We start from the raw sequence: 15,185 nt of genomic DNA, 5'->3' as shown, positions 1-15,185 counted from the left end.
CTGGATGTACGTAAAAGTTGTCCCTTCACAACTTGTGAGAAAATGTGCCATGGGTACATGCTGGTTCTGTGGAGAAGATAATTTCTTCAACTGTCCTTTCTATGCACCCTGGTAAGAATCTATCCCTTATCATTAATAGTTAGATTAACATCCAAAAAGTCTATTGTTCTTAAACATGTATGTACTTCAAAATCCAAGAATGATGTCATCAACTTTAAATACCTTACAAAATCAAGCAAGGCTCATTCATCACTTCTCCACATAACAAAAATATCATCTACATACCGGCCATAGTATATAATATTGTTTTTCCATAGATTAGTTTAATTGAGTACAAATTCATGCTCTTTTTTAATTTCTCAAAGTCGTTTGGGTTTCTAATACTATGATGGGAATGGACCTCATTCCTAAGTTGAAGTACGATTAAAGTTCATGCAATTAGTATTGTTTCAGTCTTTGATGTCAGCCAAAAGTGCTCCTCGCAGCACCTGCAATGTGCCCAGTAATGACTCCTTCTGCAATTTGTACAGGGTTACATGGATTGGTAACATATCTAAATATAATACTGCCCAAAAGCCACAGGACCCAGATGCCACCAAGAAAATGAAGACTGGTAAAAGTAGTCCAAGCACTTTATTGTTGCCAACAAATGATAAGTTGAAACACTTGTTGTGACCAAAAAAGACAATAACTTTAAGCGCTTTCGCTCGGTCAATACCGAGCTTCCTCAGAAATAACAGTCTGTGAGTTCATTCACAATCCTTAAATAGTTCAAACAGTCACATGACCCTTCTACCCCCACCCTTTAAAATTAAACAATGTTATATCCAATGCATTTGTTTGTATTGGATATGGACATTAATAAGCAATAGAACGTAGAAAATAATAAATTGTGAATAGTAAAAAATCACTAATGTGTACAAAAAATGTACAAAAAATAAAAGACCTTTTTTGATCCAAATAACACTTCTGTGCCTATAGATGACATCTTTAAAACAATACATACAATATTGAAATTACACTGTCAAAGTCGAACTATCACCAGTGTATAAAAAGTCCAATATAAAATCATCGTTAGTAGACCAACTAACCCTCCAATTTGAATTTACCAACTTCAAAGCACTAACATGTGCCCATTAGTGTTGTTTAATTACAACCGGGCCATTCTAAGTTTCAAGACACTACTAATGTTAATATTATCATTCAACCCAGGAGCCCTCCCTACCTCTAATTTGAGCTGCCAAAATAGTTCACGGTATTCGAGCCTGGTTTCCCAGTGACCACCTCTCAAGTCTGGTGTCACCTGCTCCAGTACCATGAACTTCAAGTCCATGTCTTTACAGACCTGGGAATGTTTAAAGAAGGCGTTGTTCTCCTTACCCTTAGAGACATAATAAAGGTGCTCGTACACTCTTCTCCTCAGTTATTGTTCTGTTTTACCCACATAAAAGCTAAAACAACTAACACATATCCCTAAATAGACCACTCCTTTTGCGCCACAATTAAAATAATCATTCGGTTTGAACCTAAATTTTCTAGAAGGGATGAAAAACGTGTCTTGATTGAGCATGGAACTACATTGTTTACAAGCTCCACATTTGTATGTGCCAACTTTTTTCTTACCCAATCCTAGTTTAGACACTACATTCTTTTCAAACAGTTCTTTCAAGTTAACATCCCTTTTTCTCACAAAGTGGGGACAAGCCGGAAGATAATTTTTGACTTCATCATGTAAAGTCAAAATAGGCCAATGGTTTGAAATAATCTGTTCAACCTTATAGGAACTAGTGGAAAAAGTGTGTGTAAAAATGGTTTAATTTTAAAGGGTTAGGGTAGAAGGGTCATGTGACTGTTAGAACTATTTAAGGATTGTGAATGAAGTCACAGACTGTTATTTCTGAGGAAGCACGGTATTGACCGAGCGAAAGCGCTTAAAGTTATTGTCTTTTTTGGTCACAACAAGTGTTTCAACTTATCGTTTGTTGGCAACAATAAAGTGCTTTGACTACTTTTACCAGTCTTCATTTCCTTGTTGGCATCCGGGTCCTCTGGCTTTGGGCAGTATTATTCTTTTGACTTGATTTCTTTTTATTTATTTGTGTTTTCGTGAAGTACCCATGGCCGGAAGGAATGAATGCAGGAAGTTTTCTGGAGACACCAGCACACCTAAAAGATGACTCTGATGACTCCCCCATAACTCGAGGTGAATTCAAACAAGTCATGACCCTTTTAACACAGCTTTCCAACAATATCCGTGAAAAGAACATGGAATTGAGTGCAGGGTTGCCTGGTAACCAACTGCAACTACAGGAGCGCCAGAGGAAGCGTGTCACATGTGTGGCGCCCAATGCTACTACTAGCGTGGACAAGGAGCTTTCTTTTAATTTTTTTACAGAGTGAAGGGCAGGCATCTTCATCGCACACAAGAACTGGTACGATCCACAAGACTCGAGCAGATGATAATCGCAACAAGTTCAATTTCAACGCTTGGACTGCCAAACAATTTCAATTTAACCAAGGTACTGTGAATGTTTGTTTTAAAAGTATTGAGGACAATTTTAATAAATTCAGAGATAAACTGTATGTGCTTAAGAGCAACCAACTGGAGATTGACTATCTCAAGGAATGCGTACAAGTTAATCGAGTCCCTAAGGGGCTTATAAGTTTCCCAACAGTGCACAACCAGGGACTGTTTTTTATGACCAACTATGTGAGGTCTTTGATAAAGCGGGAATTGAAATGCTTACAGATTATGAGACAAAAGGGGACATTTTATTGAAGGATTTAAATGCTTTGAACCATAACTTAACTAATGACAGTAATTTCACTGGTGTTAAGAAGAATTATGATAATGCATTCTTTGAAGTGGATCAGTATTGCGTGAAAGCGCTTAACAGAAAAATTAAAAAAACTGGAGAGGGACTTACTTGAATACAGAGAGGGGAGAGCATACCCAGCCCCCAGGGGTGGGGGATGGACCAACAAAGTTGACAATGTTTTTGTAGATAGGGGGAATGGAGCAAATAGCAGCAGTAGTTATTCAAGGCCTGACACTGAGGCTCCTAGAGGAAGTGTAAGATTAGCTGAAAAGGAAAGAAAGCAGTCCTTTCAGGATTTTCATCACCCTACCACGAGAGGGGGGAGGGGGGGAGGTATCAACACAGAGGGTGGAATCGCCTCCCAAATTGATGTTTCTGGAAGTAAGACCTTCTACTACGGAAACAGAACACACAAGTGACAAGCAGGTTATTTTTAGAAAAGGTAATTTTACCATTTTTAACTTCCCAGAATTAACATTGACTGAAGAATAATTTGACTTATTTTCAAGGGGGTTTCAGTTTGTTCTCTCCCATCCTTCTAACACTGCTAACATGCAAATTGATTTGAAATTGTTCATTAGACAATTGAATTTAGCATTATTTTTCAAGGGCCAAACCATGGTTAGCACGGGACTATCTAGATCAAGCACGTTTACCCCCCCACACACACCCCTCCCTTAAGGTTTTTGAAGAAATGGTAGAAAGGGGCATTAGGAAAGTTGAACGATTCAATAGTAATACTCACCCTGTCATTATCAGTAACAATGAAATTAAACTGATAGATGTTTTGAAATATAAGAAATGCAGAGTGATGAAACCGGATAAGGGGGGAAGTGTTGTTTTAATGTACACGGTGGATTATGACTCTTGTTTATACAGGATGCTGCAGGACTCAGACCAGTATGAGTTACTATCACTAAATGAGATTAACATTGCACATGCAAAAATAGCTTACCACTTATATGATTATTTATTACAAGGCACTATTAATGAGCTTGTATACAATTACCTACATGTGGAAAAGCCAAAAATTCCAGTAATTTTTTGGCATTCCCAAGACCCACAAAGGCACAGACCCAATCAAATTCAGACCAATAGTATTTGGGTCTGGAAGTATTACTGAACCACTTGCGAAATATGTAGATTACACTGTGAAAAAGCTCTTATCTTCTATCACTTAAATTAACAAGGATTCTTGGGACTTCCTTAAAGGAATCGACCAAAAGAAATTTGATTTGGACCTTTTAATGGTCACCATTGATATTGTAGAACTTTTCCCAAGTATTCCTCATTTGGTAGGACTAGAATGGTTCAGTGAGGTACTAACTTCTAAATCTGGCCAGGGCAATAGCACCATTAATTTAATTTTAGACTTTATGGAGATAATTCTTGAAAATAATTTTATATATTTTAATGGTGAGTTTTTTCGCCAAAGGAAAGGTGTGACGATGGGGGCCCCTTGTGCTTCACTTTATGCCAATTGTGTTTTGCACTATTGGGAACAGAAATATGTCTTTGAGAGTCAATGGTCTAAGTTTATAGGGCATTATATGAGATATCTTGATGACATTTGCCTTTTGTGGAAGGTTACAAAGGAAGACTTAGAAGAATTTTTGATGTATATTAACAACAGTACGGAATTCCTGAGATTTACCCATAACATTGATTATGATAAACTTAATTACTTAGACGTGACTATACTGAAGGACTACAACAACTGCTGTTTCCAATCAAGGCTTTACAGAAAAAGTACATTCTCAAACTCCTATTTACACTTTGAAAGTGGGCACCCCTTCTACCAAAAGAAGGGGATTGTCAAGGGTCAGATCATTAGGGCTTCAAGAATGTGTAGTACTCTTGAGAGCTTTTTACAAGAAGTGGACACTATTGTTGCATTGTTTGAGGAAAAGGGATACCCCAGGGCATTGATTGACAACATGACGCAGGAAGTCCTAGCCAATAGGGACTCAAAGTACTTTCCTTTGTTAGGAACTGGTTTATCTATTTCAGACCAGGAAACAAGACCAGAACATCTTGATTTTAAGAACAATTTTACACACACTTTTTCCACTAGTTCCTATAAGGTTGAACAGATTATTTCAAAACACTGGCCTATTTTGACTTTACACAATGAAGTCAAAAATTATGTTCCGGCTTGTCCCCACTTTGTGAGAAAAAGGGATGTTAACTTGAAAGAACTGTTTGAAAAGAATGTAATTTAGGTTAAAACCGAATGATTATTTTAATTGTGGCGCAAAACATATGGTCTATTTGGGGATATGTGTTAGTTGTTTTAGCTTTTATGTGGGTAAAACAGAACAACTGAGGAGAAGAGTGTACGAGCACCTTTATGATGTCTCTAAAGGTAAGGAGAACAATGCTTTCTTTAAACATTCCCAGGTCTGTAAAGACATGGACTTGAAGTTCATGGTACTGGAGCAGGTGACACCAGACTTGAGAGGTGGTCACTGGGAAACCAGGCTCGAATACCGTGAACTATTTTGGCAGCTCAAATTAGACGCAGGGAGGGCTCCTGGGTTGAATGATAATATTAACATTAGTAGTGTCTTGAAACTTAGAATGGCCCGGTTGTAATTAAACAACACTAATGGGCACATGTTAGTGCTTTGAAGTTGGTAAATTCAAATTGGAGGGTTAGTTGGTCTACTAACGATGATATTATATTGGACTTTTTATACACTGGTGATAGTTTGACTTTGACAGTGTAATGACAATATTGTATGTATTGTTTTAAAGATGTCATCTATAGGCACAGAAGTGTTATTTGGATCAAAAAAGGTCTTTTATTTTTTGTACACATTAGTGATTTTTTACTATTCACAATTTATTATTTTCTACGTTCTATTGCTTATTAATGACCATATCCAATACAAACAAATGCATTGGATATAACATGGTTTAATTTTAAAGGGTGGGGGTAGAAGGGTCATGTGACTGTTCGAACTATTTAAGGATTGTGAATGAACTCACAGACTGTTATTTCTGAGGAAGCTCGGTACTGACCGAGCGAAAGCACTTAAAGTTATTGTTTTTTTTGGCCACAACAAGTGTTTCAACTTATTGTTTGTTGGCAACAATAAAGTGCTTGGACTACTTTTACCAGTCTTCATTTCCTTGGTGGCATCCGGGTCCTGTGGCTTTTGGGCAGTATTATTCTTTTGACTTGATTTCTTTTTAACATATCTAAATATGATTATAGATTATTTTTTATAAGACCTGTTCCTACTACTATTGAAACTCTCTGGGCATCTTTCTTCCACATTGCTCTCATGTCTGCCTGCAGATCCTGATATTTTATGATTTTGTGTCTCTCTCTATGCAAAACACTATAGTCACTGGGTGTAGTGATTTCAATGATCAATGCTACTTTTGTCTTCTTTTTTTAGACCACTGTATCTGGTTTTCTAGCATCTATATTTTGAACTGTTGGTAGTGGGTGATCCCATGTGATATAAACTTCATCATTTTCTATGATGCTTTGTCATTCATGTGTAAGTGAAAGAAAACAGAAGCCTGAAATGGCTCACACAGCATCACATCTGAACTGCTATTGCCTCATAAGTTCATAAGTTTGTACTAGCCAAGCAGTCCAGTAGATCATTAAGAGCCTATCCGTTGTAATTTCCACTACCTGATCTGTCTATGTATAAGGGCCTAAGAAGACATCTGAAGGATGAAGTTTTGGATCTCCATCCACTCATCAAGGTTGGTTTTAAAGAGACTTAGGTAGGTTCTTTGTTTAAAATAATATGGAAGCTTATTCCACAAGCAGGGGATCATTTATGAGAGATGTCTATCCCACTAACTTATTCTGTTAATATTGCAGTGAGGATTTAGTTCCTTAAAGCTGGTATTGCTATTTTCCTAATAAATAGCTGGTCAGACAGGATGGGGTCCTTCATAACCTTGAAGGCAAGGACAAAAGTCAATACATAGGAGACTATATGAAATGGAGTATAGTGTTGAGGCTTGTAGGTGTTTTGCATAACTTAAAAAGCACAGACATGCAGATTTATTTGTCATGAATCATCATGCTTGTTCGTGTTAGACATTGTGTTTAGATAGGTATATGCCAAAGGGGATACTGTCTGTTTTCTATTATGGGCCTAAATAATGAGGTGTAGAGTAAGCAATAATTTCATTGGATCTGGAGGATATACATTTACTAGTTAATACATGATGGTCAAATAACAGCTCATGGTCTATGAACATAGAAGGACCAGTCCCCACATCAACTGCCTTGCTCTGTTAAGAAAGTAGAGAATAGTAATTCTCCTAGATTCAGTCAGGAAAATATAGTGAAGCTTAGTTTATATATTGTTTTTCTTTATTTGTCTGAGTCTGTCCATCAATGTTATTTTCAATATTTCCTATGGTTTGAACTCTTGTGGTTTACAGTAAATATATAGTCAGTATTTTCATGTTCTTTTATTACTTATTATTAAATATATTTAAAACTTTTATTGTGGCTGGTCCTTTTGGAAAATATTTAACCTTTGAGAGTGCTTATATTTGTTTGGTGACACTGTATGGGCCACTCCAGAAGCCTTGCTGTTTTGATCAACTGCTACCATTTGTATTAGTATTGATATTACACAGTATAACAGGATACCCTTTGTTAAGGGCCTTAGAGTAGCTGATTGTGGAGTGTATGGTGGCAGTGATAACCACCTTATACTCTGGGCAGAAGGGAGCACAGCAGGTAAATCTGTGGCAGCCTTTCTCGTGTGTGTGTGTGTGTGTGTGTGTGTGTAAATTTAAATATCAAAGTGTGTGTGTGTGTGTGTGTGTGTGTGTGTGTGTGTGTGTGTGTGTGTGTGTGTGTGTGTGTGTGTGTGTGTCAGCTACTTGGGGCAGGGACACAAAGCACTGGGTTCACAGAGAGGATGCTGGAGGACTTGTCTTGGACACTCCAGCCAAACATCTAACCCTTCAGCTGTACCAGTGGGGAGTTTTATTGTGGTCCTGGACTGAGTGTGTTCCTTGTGTGCTCTTAAGGAAAATTTTGCTTGATGCTGAGTGGTCTGTATCCGGAAATACTGAGTGTTTCCATTTGTATTCCAAGTGAACATCCCTCTCCAGTGTCAGTGGTGAGGATTCAGGCTCCTTGGTTACTGGCCCAGCGACAGGTTGTCACATCAAGTGTTTCAGTTTCCTTCTCAAGAAAGTTTATTAGAGTCATTAGACATGACCCATCTTCCACAAGACCAAACTGGTTCACATTGAAGGATTGCAGGCTATCAATATCATTATTTATGAGTTCCATGATAAGATATTACAAATAATACTGATGAAACTTATAGGTCTATTAGTCACGTGTTCAATAGCAGGGCCACCCTTGTGTAGTGGTACCACTATGGCCATCTTTCAGTCCTTAGGCATCTATCCCATGGAGAGACCAAAGCTTATCAGATTTAAAAGGGACTCATTGAGGCTGTGTTTATTTCTGACTAGGAAACAGCCATGTATATTGTCTGGACCCATGGAACTAATGTTTTTGTTTTGGAAGGGGCATTTAAGACCTGTTTATGGGTCAATAATGGTGAAGATAGAGGCTGGTTTGTAAGTGGGGAGGTAAACAGGGAGGAGAATGCAATGAGAAGTTTGAACTAAATTTATCCATGAGTATATTGGCCATGTCTTTGGGGGTCAGTGGAAATTATACCATTTGAGATCACCTTTGTGCTTTGCTGAGTATTACTTCTGTAATTTCCAACTTAAAGAAGGTTTTAAGGTTATTTCTGGAAGAGGTGGCAATATTCAATTCATACTTGGCTTTGCCATTTTTAATCTTCTGCTTGTGTTCTGCACAGACCTTTTTGAGATCAGTTATAGAGTGGGGAGATAAGAGTTTATTTCTTGATGTCCGAACTTTCTTTTTCTTTTATTGTAGTGCTTTTGATACTGGGTTTCTACCACAAATTTCCATCATACTTGTGGTGGATAGGAACAGATACTTCAGTACAAGAGTTGAGGTGTGACTGTAAAGGTCAGTGATGTAAGTGGCTGCTTTTGTTATATGACCCATGGGGGTGAAGAGGTTTTAAATTTCCCTTTTCCTCCTTTACATTTCAGTGATATTAGAAGCCTGGCCTTAGAAAAATCTCTGAACACAGTGGGAGTTGCAGTCTTGGGCTGGTTTCTTGTTCAAAGTATGGTGGTTGGGTAGTCTGTTTTGATCATGGGTTATTGACTTTATGCATGGAGCAGACAGGTGCTATATTACTAAGAATATGATCAAAGAGATTGAGGTTTCTAATAACAGACGGCACTATCTGGTCAAGGGAATTGGTACTGATAACTGTAAGAAACATGTATATTTATTGTTGGTAGAGGATGTTTCTTAGTTAATGGATTTTAGTTGAAATCAACCAGGATAACTGCATTTTGTTCAATAGTTATGGACTCAGGTTAGATAATGTAGATATCATAGGCATCTGTATAAATAGAGAGGGTTCTATAGTGACAAGCTCAGTGGACATTTTGTTGACACTATGGTATCCCAGGAATTCAGCTGTGTAGTTGTGTTGATTTTTTGACAGGTAATGGTATGTTGGATGAGAGTGTATATGCCTAAACCATCAGCCAGGGATCTGAATGAATGACAGGCACTAAACACAGGTAAAATGCTTTGTTTTTAATACACTGTAACTCAGTTTTTGTAATTATATAACTATGTATGTGATCAAAGTTCAGGATGGCCTCAAGGTTAGGTAACTTGTTGTATAACTTCTGTCATTAAAAGGTGACAAAAATCTTAATTAAGCTTGATTTGGCATTTTTAAATTGAAAGGTTTAGAATACCAGCTCTGCCTAAAGAAGGTATTATGAAATAGAAAATGTCTTAGACAATACATAGAAGCCCCAAAGACAGAGATGCAGAACATCCATAATAGAGCAGAGAGGATTGTCAACCATCTTCTTTCAAGCAGAAACATACTGGATCCCCCTGGAATGACACCTATCACTATGACAATTGGTGACGTCAATTATTTTTTATAGGTACTGTGACATAATTTGTGGTGATGGTAAGATGCTCTTTGAGATTAGCTGCTTTCCAGCCTCAGTCATATACATTGAGAGCTTGACCATGTCTCTCTTCATCTCTTCCAGGGTGGAGCATCTCAGATCATTCACTCACATATGGGCCATCACCATGTCATAGAACTAGTGACATTATGAATTCTTGTTCTTGAGGGACCACTAACCATCACTCAGGCTGTTGAGTTCAATGGTGATGTGTCTTAAAGTTTTGTCAGTTATGACTAGAAAATTGTCAAGTATGTCAGCATGTTGAAGTAGTTTTAAGGGCTTAGGCATGCAGCTCAGGTGACCCATGATAGGGGAAGAATCTGTGGAAGTTGACTGTGTGTACAGTGGGTCAGATACAACTATGTGTATGAGATCTATGTCTATTAGTATGTTGCCTAGGAGGTTTAGAATGTGTTTTTTTTCAGTACCTCAGCATATGTAGACTTAGTGCTTATGCTGGGCTATGATAGTGTGGGAGTATATTGTTCATTGACAACCATAGTTGCTGAGATGGTAGCTTCCAGTTTGAATAGATAATTGTACCCCTCACAAGGGCAGTAAATATCATGTATCAATAAGGGGTTGTCGGTGAACATAAGGTAGTTGCTACAGCTGGCACAGATGTAAGAGCAGAACAAGGTCCCATGGTGACTTAAAATGAACTTTAGAGCTAGGTGCAAATAAAGATGTGTACTTGCAGCTGTTATAGTGCTGTGCTCCTGTGGGTAGGACCATGGCTATATAGCGTACCCCTCCTAGTCATTGTTACATAGTGGCACCCACCATCACCAGAAGACCTTGCCTGTGACTAAAAGTACCTGTTGCTACAAGACCCTCTGTTTTCACTTCTGGTGATATGCTCTCCACACCCAGCTAATAATGTCGGCAAGTTGGGATTGTGTCCCTTAGAATCCAAGCAAATGGTGATGACTGTTATCCACTGCTCCCTCCCTCTTCTGTGGTGTATGGGGTGATATCTGATACATAGCATGACTTCAGCATGCATTGCCCAACCAAAGCTTTAAATACCACTGCACACATCAGGTTTTGTTCCATGTGACACTGTACTCTCACTGTCTACTTGTCAGAGCTCATGTACCTAGATTAGTTGGCACCACTTTGCATGCACTGTTTTGTATTATCCTTGTTGCTGCCTAGGGAATGTGGTATTGTGGCTACTTGCTGTCTCTTAGCCTCACTGTGATCAATTGATGATATCAGGATGGTGGCACTTACAGTTGCTATTGTAGAGGATCCAGAGCTTCCTGGGATGGATATCTGGCCTGCATGCTCCCTTATAATTATATTATGTTGCATATAGCATGCTGTAACAGATCCATACTTCATTGCCCCTTCAAGCATATTTAGACATCAGAACTGTGATTTCAGCAGGTGAAACACATGCACTGTGATGCTCTGTGTTTGTATGTGGGCACTTTTATAGTGCTGTTAGGTGATGTTGTGTGGATTATTAATTGGTATCATCATTCAGGACTCTGTGGGCATTCTGGATCACCTGAAACGCAGTAGGAACATAATGTGAGGAGGATGAGACATCTGCTTACACTGTCTATGGCTGTATAATACTCTGATTAATACAGTGCTTGCACTTCATTTTATTATTGTATTTTATTTTGCTTTTGTTTACCAGGTTTGACCAACTGGGTTTAGTCAAAAATCCCTTTTCAGTGGAAGCCCAGTGAGAAAACTTTCAACAGATTTACAAACGTTTTTAAACAGACATTCATTAGTATACACAAACAGACACAACGTAACATAAATTAACAATTACACATTTGTTTGCTAATGAGATTACATTACCATAGAATAAAGGAAACCTATTACAGCATAAAACATACGTATGCATTAGTACATGTTAAACACTGAGCATTTGAAGAGGTGTATTAATGGGTTTGTCAAATAGATAATATATCTTGTGATTAGTGCTTAGGAATTCAAAGAAAGGGAGGTGAGGAAAGGAACAAGTAGACCAGAAAATGTTAATATTGTAGTTAAGAGGTGGTGTATAAAGGAGGTTCATTGATAATTATATACATATGTCTATCATAAAGGTTATATTAGAAGTATGGGGGGTGAGCAGTATCACAAAACTATGTATATGGCTGAGACGTGCTAGTAAAACTATTCAGGTATTGGTGAATACAAGTTGTAGGGCATAGGATTCTGAAAGAAGAGAAATGGTTTGACGATATGACAAGCAGAGGATGACAGTGGCGTTTATCCTGGCGGTATACAGGAGCAGATCCATTGATTTGACAGATGAAGTTTTAGCTGTGATTTTAATCAATTTGCATTCAGAATGGATTTCAGTGGTAGTGGGATATAGTTCTATTGCTTAGCTACACTGTTTGAATATAGAGTCACCTGCAGTATTAGATTATTTGGTTATAATGATTTTTCTCTACAGCACAAAATTATTTTGGGGGAGTAATGTTGTATTAAGTTGTTAAAGGGACAATCCCAGTGTCTAAAATTCAGGTCCAAGTTTAAGCTGACCAGTGTAACACCCACTTTAATGATGTAATGTAAATGATGTCATGTAAATTCCCACCCACAGTGCCATTTTACTTTGAACATCCTGTGATTCTGCAGTTCCAGTTTTGTTTTAATCCCCAGTGTGAATGCATCCTTGGGTTTGTGTGTTCCTCTCAGATTCCTTTACACTCAAGAGTTTACTACTTTCTACCCTGTCAATTTCTGCATAAATAAATAAATAAATAAATATTGAAATATTATGATTACCCAATTTATGTTCACTGGATTTTCTAATATTTTCTTTTTAGCCAATGGTGTTTAAAACCATTAAGTCAATTTTTTTCCTGTCTGCGTGTGATCTCATTCAGTACGCTATTAAAAGGCAGCTTGTATAAAGAAAATTGAAGACTTTACAAAAACAAATACTGAGTGCTTGTCTTATGTTTCATTTACAGACTCCTGCCTCCTAAATGCAAAACTAAAGTGCTTACTATTTGTTCAGTAAACTGGGTGCAATGTTTTGCATAGCACAGTATGTTTATTTTAATGTAGATCACTACAATATGGGCAGATGTTTATCTAAGAGGCTGTAAAAGTTTAGTTTGTGTCACTGCAAATCAGCCAGTAGCTATGCCCACAAGAGATAAAGTAAGGCTCGTTTACTGTTGCCAAAGCCATATTGCAATAACAGTGCTTGCCAATGAAACAGCAGCAGCAAGGACTTGGGAGTGTCTGAATCATTGTTATGAACATGTTAATGCTCCAGACGTATTTGCTTGCATTCAGCACATTTTACTTCTCATTGTATTGGGTCAAGACTTCTGGACAAAGAAAAATAAGATTCAAAATTGGGTACTTTTTTTTTTTTTTTACATTACTGCAATCTGCTTTACAAAGTAAATAGAACATCAAGTTTTGCATCTATATGCATTTTCTGAATAATCTGGCGTATAAAATTGCAACAGTGATTTACTAGAAAATCTAAATAAAAATTATAAGGACTGGGCAAAGTCAACGAAATACTAAAAAAATCATTACATTTCAGAATAAACAGAAACAGTGTGATGAAAATACCTGCAATGAGATGCAGGACTAAAGTTCTTGCTATTTCTTTAAACTGTGCTTCTCTTACTTTTGCATTACACAAGTTTTCTATGTATTTTATTACAATTGTTGGTGAATTTATGGATAAAAAAATCTTTACAAGTTCAAACGGTACCATTTCAGTGCAGTGATTAGCTTTGCACACAGCAGTTTGCAGTTCCTTTCTTGTTTATGGTTTCTATAACAACACTTACCAGCAAATTGGCAACAAGTAATCACAAATGTATTTTTGTCTTATAAAAACATTATTAACAGCAAGCTAATGTTTCTGCCTTTTTAATTATTATTAATGGGATTTGACCTAACAACTAATAGGTCTAGTAACAGGATAATGCAAGAACACTTCAATAGATTAAAAAAAGCATAATGAAAAGGAAGGATAATACTTTTTATTAAAACAATCATTGGGCACTTTCAAATTCTTACATATTTCACTCTGACGACATATGTAATGAAATGTAGGATGTTATGTCTACACTCACTATTTGTTTTAATAAAATGTTATTCCTGCTTTTGGATTATACATGCCTTTTTAATGTAAGACATTTTATCACAACTGTAGATGTATCTATAGTTAATAAGATTCATGCCATTTTCCAGCACTTCAGATGTTGCAACATATTCCTTTACTGAAGCAATGTTGGTAGTGAAATGCATTTGTATAACACCTCTGGCAGACTACTTAAATGCATATGCAGAGCACCACTTATTTCTGTCTTCTGGGAAGTGATTGCACAGTGTTGCTTGTTTGGGATACCTCTTAACCTCTTAGCACAAGAAATCTGGACAAAACCTAAAATAATGGGTGGACAAAGGTCCAAAAATAGGGATAGATTTAAGTTGCTAGAATAGGTTCATAGGTTCATAGGTTTATACTAGGCTATCTGCCCTAAGGCATTTATAAGCCTAGCCCAAAGTTTTGTGGCTTACGCCACCCCTTATATGAAAAAATACTGTGCCCATTAGTTTGTTGTGCCTCTGTCCAGCAGTGACACAGAGATGATTCCCGGGGTAAACCTACGATCTCCCATCCACAGGTCAAGATTTCTCTTGAACAGAGCCAGCGAGGTGCTCTGCCTCACATGGACCGGGATTCGATTCCACAGCATAGGGAGTCTCTGAGTGATAAATCTATCCCTCCAGCACGTCCTATTTATATCAGTGCTAAGGTTTAAGTCGTTTGCTCTAGTGGTTTTGGTGGATTTGGATTTTTTGAAGTGGAGCATGTCCATTAATTCCGGGTTGGACATGGCCTTGTATGTCAGGCACATGTCACCTCTGAGCAGACGGTATGCGACTGAACAGAGCTGGAGTTTCTTCAATCTGGCAGTATATGACAGATTTTGGAGTCCCTTTATCCTTTTGGTGAGGAACTTTTGGGGTCTCTCCAATTGCTGCAGATGTTGGGTGAGATACATCCCGAATGGGGCATTGTACTCGATCATTGGTCTGATAAGTGAAGAGTACAGGGGAACAATGACCTCACTAGATCTGGATGTGAATCCCTTCATGATCAGGTGGGCAATGTAGAAGGTCTTTCTAACCACATTAGCAACGTGAGTGTCAAAAGAAAGGCCACTGTCAACCTGGGTCCCCAGGTCCCTGATAACCTCTTCTGTGCTTAGTGGATTGCTGCCTATATGGTAGCTTGGGGTTACCTTGTTTTTCCCGAAGGGTATGACTATACAGTTTTTGGCTTTTAACTTCAGGCCA

This window comes from Protopterus annectens, chromosome 6.part1 (assembly GCF_019279795.1).
Source record: "Protopterus annectens isolate FY-2018-M chromosome 6.part1, PAN1.0, whole genome shotgun sequence".
NCBI classification, from domain to species: Eukaryota; Metazoa; Chordata; order Ceratodontiformes; family Protopteridae; genus Protopterus; species Protopterus annectens.
Note: the sequence above shows the minus strand (reverse complement) of the source record.